We start from the raw sequence: 12,783 nt of genomic DNA on the forward strand, positions 1-12,783 counted from the left end.
CAGAAAATTCAAAAGGACTTTTGGCAGGCAGAAGGATGACGGTCCCGCAGGAAGAAGATGTGCCAAAACTGGCAAAAATCTTCCCCCTCCACTCCGCCTGCCAAGAAACTAAATCGTCATTGCCAGAAATATGACACTCCTGAAGACAGGAAATATCATACTCCCGACAAAGACTAAAAACGCGTCTCCTCTTCACGGGGTCACGCATTCCATTGACATTCAATGAAAGCAAATTGACCATGGTGTGCTGAAGTGAACATATTACTCGGGTGGATCACCTTTCGGTTTACCACCCGAGTCTAGAGTGGCAGCGGGGGGAGAACTACTGTCCCCCACCCGCTTGTCCGTATCCGGGCCCTGGGGCTCGGACCGGATAGTTTGTGTGTCCCCCAAAGGTGTTGTGCGGGGGACAGCACTAATTTTGGATGACTTTGTAGGCTCATCCACTTTCATCTCAGACTCAGATGAGTCTGAGAGACATTTCCCCGAGATTTTTTTGGGGACTGCACCCGAAGAGGGAGAATCGGAGCCAGAAGAGGGATGACGAGCCCTCTTCTTCATCTTCCTCTTCCCTCTAACGGGTAAAAAACCCACCGCCCTATCTATTGCAGCCGCCTGGCAGTCAATGGCGTCGCAAGACACCACGGGCTTGGCGTTAATACCCGTGCAGTCTGCGCAGCCGGCCACATGAAAGGGCATAGCCCTCGAAATCCCACGGTCGCAATGGAAACATTCCCACGCGACCGGAGACTTCAGAGGGCCTATCTGCCTCGAGCATTGAATGCACGATGCTCGAGGCAATTCAAAATTCGACGACTCGGAACTCTCCGAGTCTGACAAATCAGACCCGGGAGTTACAGCTGGGTTGGACTTCTCCGCCGCCGCCACGTCCAAAACGGGCGTGGACTCGGGGGAAGACGGAGAAGACTCCAACCCACTAGATTTGGCAGGAGAGGATTCCGCTCCAACAGATGGTACCGGAGCAGACTTCCTCTGCACTACTACATCAGCCCACCGTTTGGTGGGCTGAACTTTCCTGGCGAAGGATTTGGGACACAGCTTAAAGCCATGCCCCTCCTCCTCGCACAAAGTACAAACCACCCTGTTGGGGCATTCCCCAGAAGGGTGGCCTACAAGCAAACATTTGTAGCACCTTACGGTACTACATTTGTTTGCCGAGTGTGTCGGGTCCCCGCACCGGGCGCACGTCCGGGTTTGGCCGGAGTGGCCGACCCAGGCGTTGCGGTTCCCAATGCGGAGAACCGACGGTATAGATTTGACACCCGACATTAAGTACTGTCGGGTGCCAGTGAATACGGCAGGTTCCTCAGGGTAGGTTTGGAATCTTCCCTTGTGGACCCTGCCGTACCTAGACAAGATGGACCGGACGACATTGTCGTCCACGTCCATCTCAACGTACTTGACAGTGACCAGCTTCAGGCCGAATGATGATACACGGCAACCTGGAAGCCGGTCTAAAACTGGCTCAAACTTTCGAGCTAGTGCGACCGATTTGAACGTCATGTCAAATCGGCCGCCAGGTAAAGGTTGCAAGGCCTCAAGGTGAGTGGCCGGGATAATCCCGACCCCCTTGAGGGCCTTGAACACATCACTTGACGTCTCCTTGCCCCCAAAACTAAGTTCGAGGGCTCGGAGACGCCTGGCTTCGCTAGCGTTTGACGGCATGCTAAGCCAAGAAAGAAAAAAGGAAAGGAAAAATCCGACTTGGATTTCTTTCACAAAAATAAAAATACCGTTACAAGCTTGTAACGGTATTGACTATATTAAATATATACAACGAAGAGTGAGTCACAACTGCTGACTCACTCAACAAGAAGATAAATCACAGGTAGCAACTGCCTACCTGTGATTAAGAAAGAAAAATGAACGCGGAGGCCAGGCCCCGCAGACCCGAAATTCCCCACCGGTGTAGTGCAGAGAACCCCGAGCCTACAGGCCCGCAATACCCGCGCTACGGCTCGCTCCCCGCTGCCGACCCACCACCTAGTGTAACCACCCGATTCAACTAGCCACCGTTGTTAATAAGTGAGGCTTGAGGACGTTATACGCCATGTTATAAACATGACCGTTATATATTACCGTATCATATAATACAAAGGGACACGTTAATAAACGAGGCATACATCGCATGCAGCTCAGGCGCGGGGGCGGGCCGCACGCCGCGGTACGTACGTACGCGCACCGTGCAAATATAATGTGCATGGGTCTGTCGATCGGTGGCGCTTTCCATTATGGCCGCTGTGTGCCTCTTTCGTACTGTGCTGATGATCGGGTTGTACATGCGAAAAAGCATGCAAAGCATTTCTAACAAAGACTAAAGTTATGAGAATGGACTTGGAGAGAATGGCATGAATTCATTCACTACGTTTTGGAAATGTGTAGCACCAGCAGTTGATGGTAGACGAGACGGGGAGTGTGGATTCGTACACTATAGTGTAACGTTTACGAAAACAGATCAACTCGTAACTTCTAGTCGTACATGAACACCGTACGCGGACCAACTCGTACGCGACCAACTCGTACACAGGACAACTCGTATGGGAAAGAATTTCATACTGGGCCACCACTGATATTCCTTACTATGACCTGAAATTTGTACCAAAACAGTTGTAAATCTGATGAAGAAACACTGCCCTAGGTCTAATTGAACCTTTTGTGTACTGGCCCAGTCCTAGACCCGTGGACGTCGGACGTGGCTTTTAAACTACAAGTACAACGCCACGTTCACGGGTCTAGCCCAGTCCCAGAAATCATGCAGGAGGTCTGAGTCTGAGAGGTGGCCCAGTATCATTCTTACCAAATGGCATGAATTTAATTTTGGCCAGTGTACGAGTTGGCTGGCGTACAACTAAGGGGCCTAGTAGTGAGTAGTACAAGTTTAGTTGGTTCACGTATAGCCCCATAAATGTGGCCTATTTACTGGACTGCCTCCATAAACATAGGCCACACATCCACATGTACAAAATCGTGTCGATTTTGCCAAATTTTGATTTTCACATTTAGGCTTACTTTGTAGGTTTTTTTTGCTTTAGAAGCATTCTCACCCTCTATATATAGGCTAATCAGAAAGTGCTGCCTTTTTCAGATGTCTAATTTTTGTGAAATTTCATGTTGAAATTTTGATACGCAAACGTGTGCAAATGTATCTGGAAATTTCACGAAAAATGGACATCTGAAAAAGGCAGCACTTTCTGATTAGGCTATATAGAGGGTGAGAATGCTTCTAAAGCAAAAAAAACCTACAAAGTAAGTCTAAATGTGAAAATCAAAATTTGGCAAAGTCGACACGTTTTGTACATGTGGATGTGTGGCCTATGTTTACGGAGGCAGTCCAGTAAATACTAGGCCACATTTATGGGGCTAGTTCACGTACAGACGTAAGAGTTGTCTCGCTTGTCTTGCGTACGACGAGTTGGTTCAAGTACGACTACAAGTTGTCCTGTTGCCTTTATAATTTCAATGCAGTAGGCCTACTGCATCATGTTTGTTTGGGCAATTGTGTAGTGTAGGGTGCCTGTTTAGGTTTGATCAAATTAGAGGCAAGGTTGTTTTGTTCTACTAAAAAATTACCTTTTTAAAGCATACATCATGTATCGTCAGACCCCCTAAAATGATGAGGATACAATGTATGTTTTGACGCACTCGCATTCAATTTGCGTTTGACAACACGCGTGCGTTGCAAGCATTTCTGCGTCAATTATGGTGACTCTCGAGAGCTACTTCTCTCAAAATAAGGGGTAGAAATTACAACGGTTGGTGTCGCATGATTCATCGCGCCTAACGCGTTATGGTACATTGCGCGGTGATTGCCATCTTTATTTTCGTGTTGCATTTTGTCGTCGTCATTGCCATTTTACTATCCAATTTCCCTCAACAATTCAAAACCCTGCCCTTTACGCCTAATCTGACATTCCTGTACGTTCTTAATGTCTCAAACTATATGTATGTCCAATACAATGTGGAATTTGTTCAGTGTTAGGCCAACCATAAAAAAAGTTCTGCTTCTGGTTTCCCTACCTACATGTTCATGTACCCTATTCTGCCAGCCCCTACCCTATTTTTGTATGGGGAAAGTGAGAAAAAAACACCCAAAATCATATTTTTCTTGATTACTCGCACATACATGCAGATGCCTCCATATATTCGTACACAAAAAAAATTGCACCAAAAAGGTCCCTACCTACATGTACATCTACCCTGTTTTCAAGTGCCATGTAATCAGAAGCAGAACTTGTTTTTTTTGGCCTTATATAAACCAGTACCGTAGTAGATACATGATCACCAATGTAATTACCAGCTTGTTCCCATACATGTACGAGCTTGTTCCGGCTACCGCACATCGCGCGCGCCGCGACACACTAGTATACTGTTAGCCTCAACGACCCTTGCGTGTGCTTTGTGTGCATGTATGTACCTCCCATACACACTTCCGCAAACAGCCGTTCAGTAAATTGAGGCAGAGGAAAGCCTTGAAGCAACCGTGGCAAATTCTATGTGTTTCTTAATTTTTTCGGCCGAATTCGGCCGAATATTTCTGATGCGCATATATTACACAATATCCAATCAAAGCCCGTAAACTTGGACCCGCGACATACATATTCATGCCTTTTTTTCATGTAGCCTGCAAATTACTGTATACGCCACGAATGTTCACTCAAAAATAAATGTCCAGGTATTTCAATTTTCAATCCCATTTTAAACCATTTCTCCAGTTTCATTCCAAACAAATGAAATATGCCGCTACATGAATGAACACTTGTTCAAAATGATGATATATTTCCAATGTATTGCGAATGGGACAGTCATACATGTAGCTGCCGACATTTATTGTCGGTGTAACAGCGTACATTATCACGCTGCTACCCCGTGACATTCTGCCGACAGCGAATGTAGGGAACAGGTCAATTCAGACCCAGGTCAAATTGTATTCATTTCATCGAATCATGCAGGAAAACTCATATCTATAAGTCATGTCACACCCGTATGAATTAACTGCAAGAAACAAGCTATTTAATATTGACTTTGGGATGGATACGAAACTGTCATACAGGGGCATGGTAAAAAAAATCTCTCTCTGAATTCGTACCATGTGCAACATATATCTTATACGTACGACATATGTATTTCACACGTACTTACGAATTGTATGTCGTACCATGAGAGAAGACTGTTTACCATAGCGCGTACTAATTATCATATTGGGCCTACACAGTTGCGTCAAGGCTATCCTCCGCCTCGACTTACTGTACGGCTGTTTGCGGAAATGTGTGTGGGAGGTACATACATGCACACAAAGCACACGCAAGGGTCATTGAGGCTAACAGTATACTAGTGTGTCGCGGTGCGCGCGGTGTGCGGTAGCCGGAACAAGCTCGTATGGGAACAAGCTGATAGCCTTGGTCAAGACTAATGTAATACTAGCCCAGTTTTATTACCATTACAGGCCTACACTAGCTACGTACGGCCACGTAATTGTATGTAGGTAAAAACGCCATTCTCCAGGCAATACACACAACCCCGAAATTGGTTCTTGCACAAATAGCAAAAGAATAACAAAAACTGCCCATTTTTATAGGATTCAATTATGGTTGTGTTTATTTATTTAGGCATACATACATACATACACTGTATATCAGATAAAAGTGACAAAAATACAAAAAAAAACAAGTGAAAACATAATGCAAGTGCAATAAGTTGCAATAGTATTTTCAAACATGTTTAATTTATGAAAAAAAGAAAGGTTTTGGAAAAACATGTATACATGTACATGTACATTCATTTAAATGACTCAACTACGTTATTTTAATAATTTGATGATGAAACTTTTCAAACTGTTTAATGTTTGCCTTTTTCACATGAGTAACACCTACATGTAGATCAGATAAAAGCTGGAAAAATAACATACATACAAACAAGTAAACAAATAACGGCTTTATGTTGCAATAATATTTTCAAATACATTTAATTTTGAAGAAAAAAAGGTTCTGGAAAACATGTATACAGGACATTCATAGTAAGTGACTAAACTACGTTGATATCAATAATTTGATGAAGCTTTGCATAATCCATTATAAATCAGTTATATTTCATGAACCTGACCCACACTAAGCACGGATCCGGGGGGGGGGGTGGTTGTTTGGGGATCAATCCCCCCCCCCGACTCAAAAAGAACCTAATTTGTATAATTATAGTGACAAAAATTTGGAACCCACCCCCCTCGCTCTGATACTAAAAATTAATGTATTAAAGTGTACACTATTAAGTGATACAGTGTGCATGATCGTATGTTTTCAACAGCACCTTTAATTCAAAATATTGCACCAGCCCCCCCCCCCCCCTTCGATTTTGAATTGATTATTTGTGTTGACAACCAGCTTCCCCCCCCCCCCCCCCATTTTTACAGTTTTATGGAGGCCCAATGTTCGGTGAAAAAAAACTGCTATATTTCAGCACGTAAGTTATTCTGACGGATCTGAAGCGCCATACCTACACATGTATTAAGGTAGTCAAGGCGCTGAAACACAATAAATCCAATTTACTCAGAAAAAAACATAATACCAATAAAGAGAGAAAAATAGTACAAATTACAAATGATAAAATTACAAATGATAAAATAAACAACAGATATGTAGAAATGCAGCTGGTGCCTAGGTGCATTTCTCCCATATGAAGAACATGAATGTCAGCCTACATCACCAGGCATCTCCAATTGAGATGTACATGTATACATGAAGATGTGGCGAATGCACACTGATGCCCATGCGGCTCGTGATCGGAATGCACCTAGCTCAGACTGTACTGTTGTTCAAACATGGCATGCATTGGAACCAGCATGCAATGTCTCATACCAGCTGCGTAGCAGTTGCAGCTGTTCTTTTATTAGTATTTCATAGAAGGTATATTTAATATCGCCAGAGGTACAGATTACATTACACCTGTATGTCATTGAACATAAAAGAAAAGCAATTTAGCATTTAGGGGCACTTATTACTTTTCGTTGCATTTTATTTATTTAATATTTTTGTTATTATTTGTTTTACACTGCACAAGCTACAAGCACCATATGATCCAAAACCTTTTTTTTTTTCTTTTTGGACTTAGACTGACTAACATTTTCTGAAGTTTGGTGAATTTGTGTCAATGAGCAATCTCTAGAAGTGAAAGACTTCTTAAACGATAATTATGACATGGATCAAGTTCTCTTTTTATCAAGAAAAAATAATGGTAGCTCCAGTTAACAATTCAATTCAAATGGGGGAAAAGGTTTTAAAATTTAAATGAAAGAAAGGAAGTATCACTGAAAATACATTGTCTTGGCCCCCCCCCCCCCTTTATCGTTTCTATTTCTTACTAAAGTTGCTACGCAGCTGGTATGAGACATTGCCTGCTGGTTCCCATGTCTGCTCAGTAAAACCCTTCCATTTTACTAGGTAGTATATTTTGCCACTTAGTTTTTTTCTTTCCGTCAAACACTCCACTTCATATTCATCTGAATCTGTGTATTAAAAGGGGAAAGAAAAGAGTTGCACATGAAGAGCCGCCATTTTATGTTTGGCTTATGATTAAAGGGAATATACAACATTTGCAAACATCGAAAAACAAAACTACCAAATTCTTACGACATACCTTACATGTGTACTAGGATGTTGGTAAATGACAGTCTTAAGCATCCTGTAAAATTATGGCACCAGGTGTGAAGTCATTTTCCGGAAAAGTGGTATTTTTGTATCATTTCCAACGGTGGTTGGCCGACTACCGTTGGAAAAACCTAACTATTTTTCCACTACTTTTTTTTTCAGTCAAAATTATGTTTGCTATTGGTTACATGTTTATGAACGGATGCAGGCCAGCTAGACTGGTTTCCTTACATTACAATTTTCCAGCATCTATAAATTGATCCATTTCATCTTTAGTTGAGTCAGGGAACCAGACTACTTGAACACTTTTGTGTTTCTTGGTTTTTTCCAGCATTTTCGGACGCAAAATTTCAAACATGTAAGTTTAACAATATTTGATCTATTATACTAACCTCTCAAATAGTCAATTTCTGATAATTATAGCAAAAGCCAATGATGTACATTCCCTTTAAAAGAAATGCATACAGTTTTATAAACAACATTTGCTCTGGGTGTAATTTTTCAGAAATGGATAGATTTGGGGTTACTATTTTATTGTTACACTGACTTATTTGAAGTTTTGTGTTTGCAGATGCCAGAAAACCAGTAAAAACCATTGTTTTCTTGTAGTCTGCTTCCTGGACCCCACTGAAATTGAATTGGAGCAATTTATAGACATTATGGAATTGTAACTAGGTCAGGGGACCAGACCAACTTACATGAACATACACCCGTTCATCAAAATTCAGACTAAACATAAATGGTAAATTGGGGGCATATTCGAATAAAAAAAAAACTGGGTTGGCTGAACAGCATTGTAAATTGATACAAAAATGCCACTTTTCTTGAAAATGTCAGCACACCAGGTGCCATGATTGTACATGATGCTTTAGACTCATTTTTTAACAGTCCAGCAACTTGTTCCATAATAATTAGGTAATTCTTTTTCTTTTTTGATGTTTGCAATGCTCAATCGGTTCTTAATCAGATGTTTAATATGCACCTATAAAGTTTGTTTCTATATCATCTGCAATCCAAACAACTGTGCAATGTTCTACAGTACCCCGTGTGGTTCATTACAGTAAGCTTTTTACGTTGACAGTAATATTAAAAACCATTACTTTCCAATTCAACTTGTACTGTATAACACAAAGCAATTTCATAATACAAGGATACATGGATGATAATACAAGGTACATGTATCTGTTATAACAAGGTGATTTATTTGTCAAATCACAATGACCTTGAACTGTATTTCAATGTACCACCTATTCTCTGGACATTTTGGTGTAATTTTTCTTTACAAAATTTTTGTGTCAAATAAATGTATAGTGACTAATCATTACAACTGTCATTTTCTATTCAAGTGCACAGTACATGAATTGACAGATGTTCATGAAAGTACATGCTTCAAAGTATTCAAATACCCCTAAACAAACTATCAGTGAAATTTGGCCATTTGGGATATTCAGGGCTCTACTTCTCCTAGTTATAGATGTAATATTTGACTCTATGCAAAATGTTTCGGAATTATATTTTATATATTATTGTTATATAATATGGCAATCATATTTATTATTTATTAATAATTATATTTGTTATATAAGATTTATAGTCAGCCAGAATGATACCTGAAAGGTCAAAGATGCATATACATGTACCTGCAAATGTTACTGTGAACCCAAAGAGTGAGAAAATTATAATAAATACAGCAGTCTGGCAGAATTCTAGTGAAAGTTTTTATTTGAGAATTTTTATAGTGTACTGGTTTGATTCAAATGATTTCCAAGCCAAACAGTTAATTGTCACACTGTCATTAAAATGGTATGACTATTCACAATATTAAACACATTTAACAATAATCAATATTCTGCAGAGAAAACAACATTTTTGTAATTTACATGTCATTGCCAGTTTATGCGAATGCGAAAGCGTATCAAATTTTGAGGTTTCATTGTGACGTTTGACGTTTCCCTGACAAATTCACTTCATTGTGGAATTCGCGTGAAGTATGAACTGGCCTTTAGTGTCCTCGGAACATAATATTAGTGATAAATTGCTTATATGAGTAAAGCTTCTGAACAGAAACAGTAAAACACCAACTTTAATTTTAAAATGTTAGGTATATATCTATTTGCATATACTTGTGCTGACAGAAAGACATGTACATAGGTAAAGCTTGTAACCAAGTACAAGCACCAAGTTGGATACCCACAACTTTCAGTTCAGTCTTTCTTTTCAAGAGATTTGAGCAATGCCATCATCATGGTCTGTGTCTGCTGTGCTTGTTGTTGCATAAACTGCTGCTGTTGAAGGACTTGATGCTGCATTTGTTGCTGCTGTTGTTGCATTTGCTGTTGATGTTGCAATTGCTGCTGTTGCAGAAACTCAAACCTCAGATTCCTTTCTTTTTCTTCTTGCTTTCTTCTTTCCTCTTCCTCTTTCCTTCTCATCATCTCCTCTTTTCTAAATTCTTGATCTAACTCAATGTTTCTCTCTAGAATACTGAAAGTCTCTGTGCCATTGTTTCTCCTCTTCCTCGGTGTGGTACATGTACTTTCACCACTCTGTCTGAAAGACCAATGTTTAATACAAAATAAATTCACATGCTACAAAGACTATAATGGGGGTTTTCATATTATGCAACTTTATCTTGGATTTAGAAAATTTAGTTAACTTTGGAATTTAACATTTTATTTGGCCAGTTAGCATACATAAACATGTAAACAATGATATGGTTTCCACTGTTTCTTGTCTAGACACTGAAGTCAATATAGACTAAGTAATATTCAGAAAATCTCTTTTTAGCTGAATTTGGTTTTGAATTGTTCATAGCTAGTCAACAATACCTCTTTTTGGTCTCAGAAAATCTTTCCAACATCAGCTTTTGCATCTCCACTCCATCCAATCTCTTCTTTTCTTCTTCATCCTTTTTCTGAGATGGGATAAGCTCTGCGTCACACTCCATCTCATCCAGCTGCTCGAGTAGATCTCTGATTTCTCTCTGTGTATCTGTCTCCTCTGTGCTGATACCAGATGCAGCCCTGTCTTTGTTGTTTGCGTGTTTCAGTTTTGCTTTCAGCCCCTTGTACTTATCTCGGACAGTTCTTTGGTTGAGGGTTATGGCCGTCTTGAATGCTTCAGTAAGAGGTTGGAGAGCTGTGGCAACCTGCTCCCATACCTTTCCTCTCTCCTGCGTCCCATGTCTGTGCCTGAAGGGGTTTTGCACCACGAGTTCACGGAGTAAACAAACCTCCATACCTTCATTCCATTGTGACTTCTTCCTGGGAAATAAAGTTAGCAAAATCTGTGCTACAAGGAGGAGAACTAAATTGCCATTTCCTGTTTCGGTAAAGGCTTTTTGTTTAGTTCTTCACTTTAATTAACATGCATATGGTCAGTTCAACAATTTTGCACTGACTGAGATAAAAGAAACTTGGTGCACCCATTTCGCAAACTTATTTCATCCAGACTTATCGGTTGCTGTTTTTAGCTGTTCAGTAGTTACTTTTATTTACTTCAAAATCATCAAGATCTTGAGATGAGGATCTAAAACCAACATATGGGATAAGACATTTCAAACACCAATTATAATTGAGATGACACAATGAATGCAGGAAGGAGAGGGGTTGCAGTACATAACATGTGAAAGCTATTTTTTCGGAGTTGTGTGGTTAGTATGCCCTTGCGTTGTCAGGAGACATCAGCTATGTATTTTCTACAATAATTTCAGGTAAACTTGATGAGATGTAATTCAGTGCATGCTGGAGTGGCAAACAGAAAATGGGAGCATTTTTGGTCTGCCAGACAAGGTGTAACATAATATCTAATTAACATACATCTATCAAATTTTCCAAATATACCGGATGTGGGGAAATTACACTTCTGAAAAGTGTCAATTTGGGAATAAGATGAAATGTGAATTATCGTGCAATTGCCCACTTTAATAAGAACAAGGTTGTGAATAACATACTCATCTTGAAATCTATCTTGAACTTACTTCTTATCGGTAGGCTTACTGATCAGCTTCTCTCTACCATCCTCTTCGCCTGCGGGCTTCTTATCTGTCATACTTTCCTGTAATTTTGAAAATGTGATTACACAGTAGGCCCAATCAAACTAAGTCTAATTTTTATAACCATTTGTAGGCCTTTGTTACCTAATTCATGGAGCAGGATAAAAACAGGGCCCCAATTTTTTTTCTAAACAAGTTTTTATCAATTAATTGTTGTGATTGTGGGTTTATTTTAATTATTAATTTATCTGTTGATTGAATTAGGCCAAAAAAGTCTAGGATAGCCCTGCCTAGGCCTAGGCCTGCCCAATCCTTTTCCCCCTTTTATTTGGGGGGGGGGGGGGGGCAAGCCCGTGATTAGAATGCCTACATTACTTTTACTTTAGGCCAGTGGTTAGTAGCGGTGGCGCCTGTGTAGGATACTTTTCGTAACAAGTTTAAGGCCCAGCATTTTCAATGCACACTGTATGCTGTAGGCAGGCCTAGGCCTACTTTTAATATGGTGACGTACAGTTGACTTCGAAGTTCACGAAGTTGCAAAATACACTGAGTTTAAAACACCATCACAAACCTGTGTAGTAACCACGCAAGACACCTTACAATCTGTGAAAGGATAGGATAGGTCTAGGGCCTAGTGACAGTCAGCTAGGCCAACCACTTATTAATTTATTTACATTAAACCGATGATGAAAACTTACCGAATAAATACTCTCCAACACTTTTGTGGCATCCATCTTGCCTGCAATACGTCAAAAGTTTGGGTCGTAGGTCAAAGCTGGATATGCGCGCGCTAAACGTTGCCGTTTTCAGCACAACGCAGATTCGTGCAGAGTACCGTCGTAGAAAACGAGGGTCGACGAACACTCAAAGTCGACGCATGCGCAGATGGCTCGAGGCCTCATTTTCACCGTCGTAGAGCCATCCGTCGTGTAAAACGAAAGCTCCCTATTGTCTCACAGCGCGAACACCAAACCAACCACTTCACCGTGCTAATCAAATACCAGACCAGAAGAGAGTCTGGCCTGGTCTCCAGCCCTGACCCATACAAAACGCAGGAGCGGGTCAGGGAAAAATAGCGGGCTAGGGCTTTACCACCAATGTGTTCGACCCATGCCCACAAAATGTAAACAA

The sequence above is a fragment of the Patiria miniata genome, unplaced genomic scaffold (assembly GCF_015706575.1).
Source record: "Patiria miniata isolate m_02_andy unplaced genomic scaffold, ASM1570657v1 HiC_scaffold_25, whole genome shotgun sequence".
In the NCBI taxonomy this organism is placed as follows: domain Eukaryota; kingdom Metazoa; phylum Echinodermata; class Asteroidea; order Valvatida; family Asterinidae; genus Patiria; species Patiria miniata.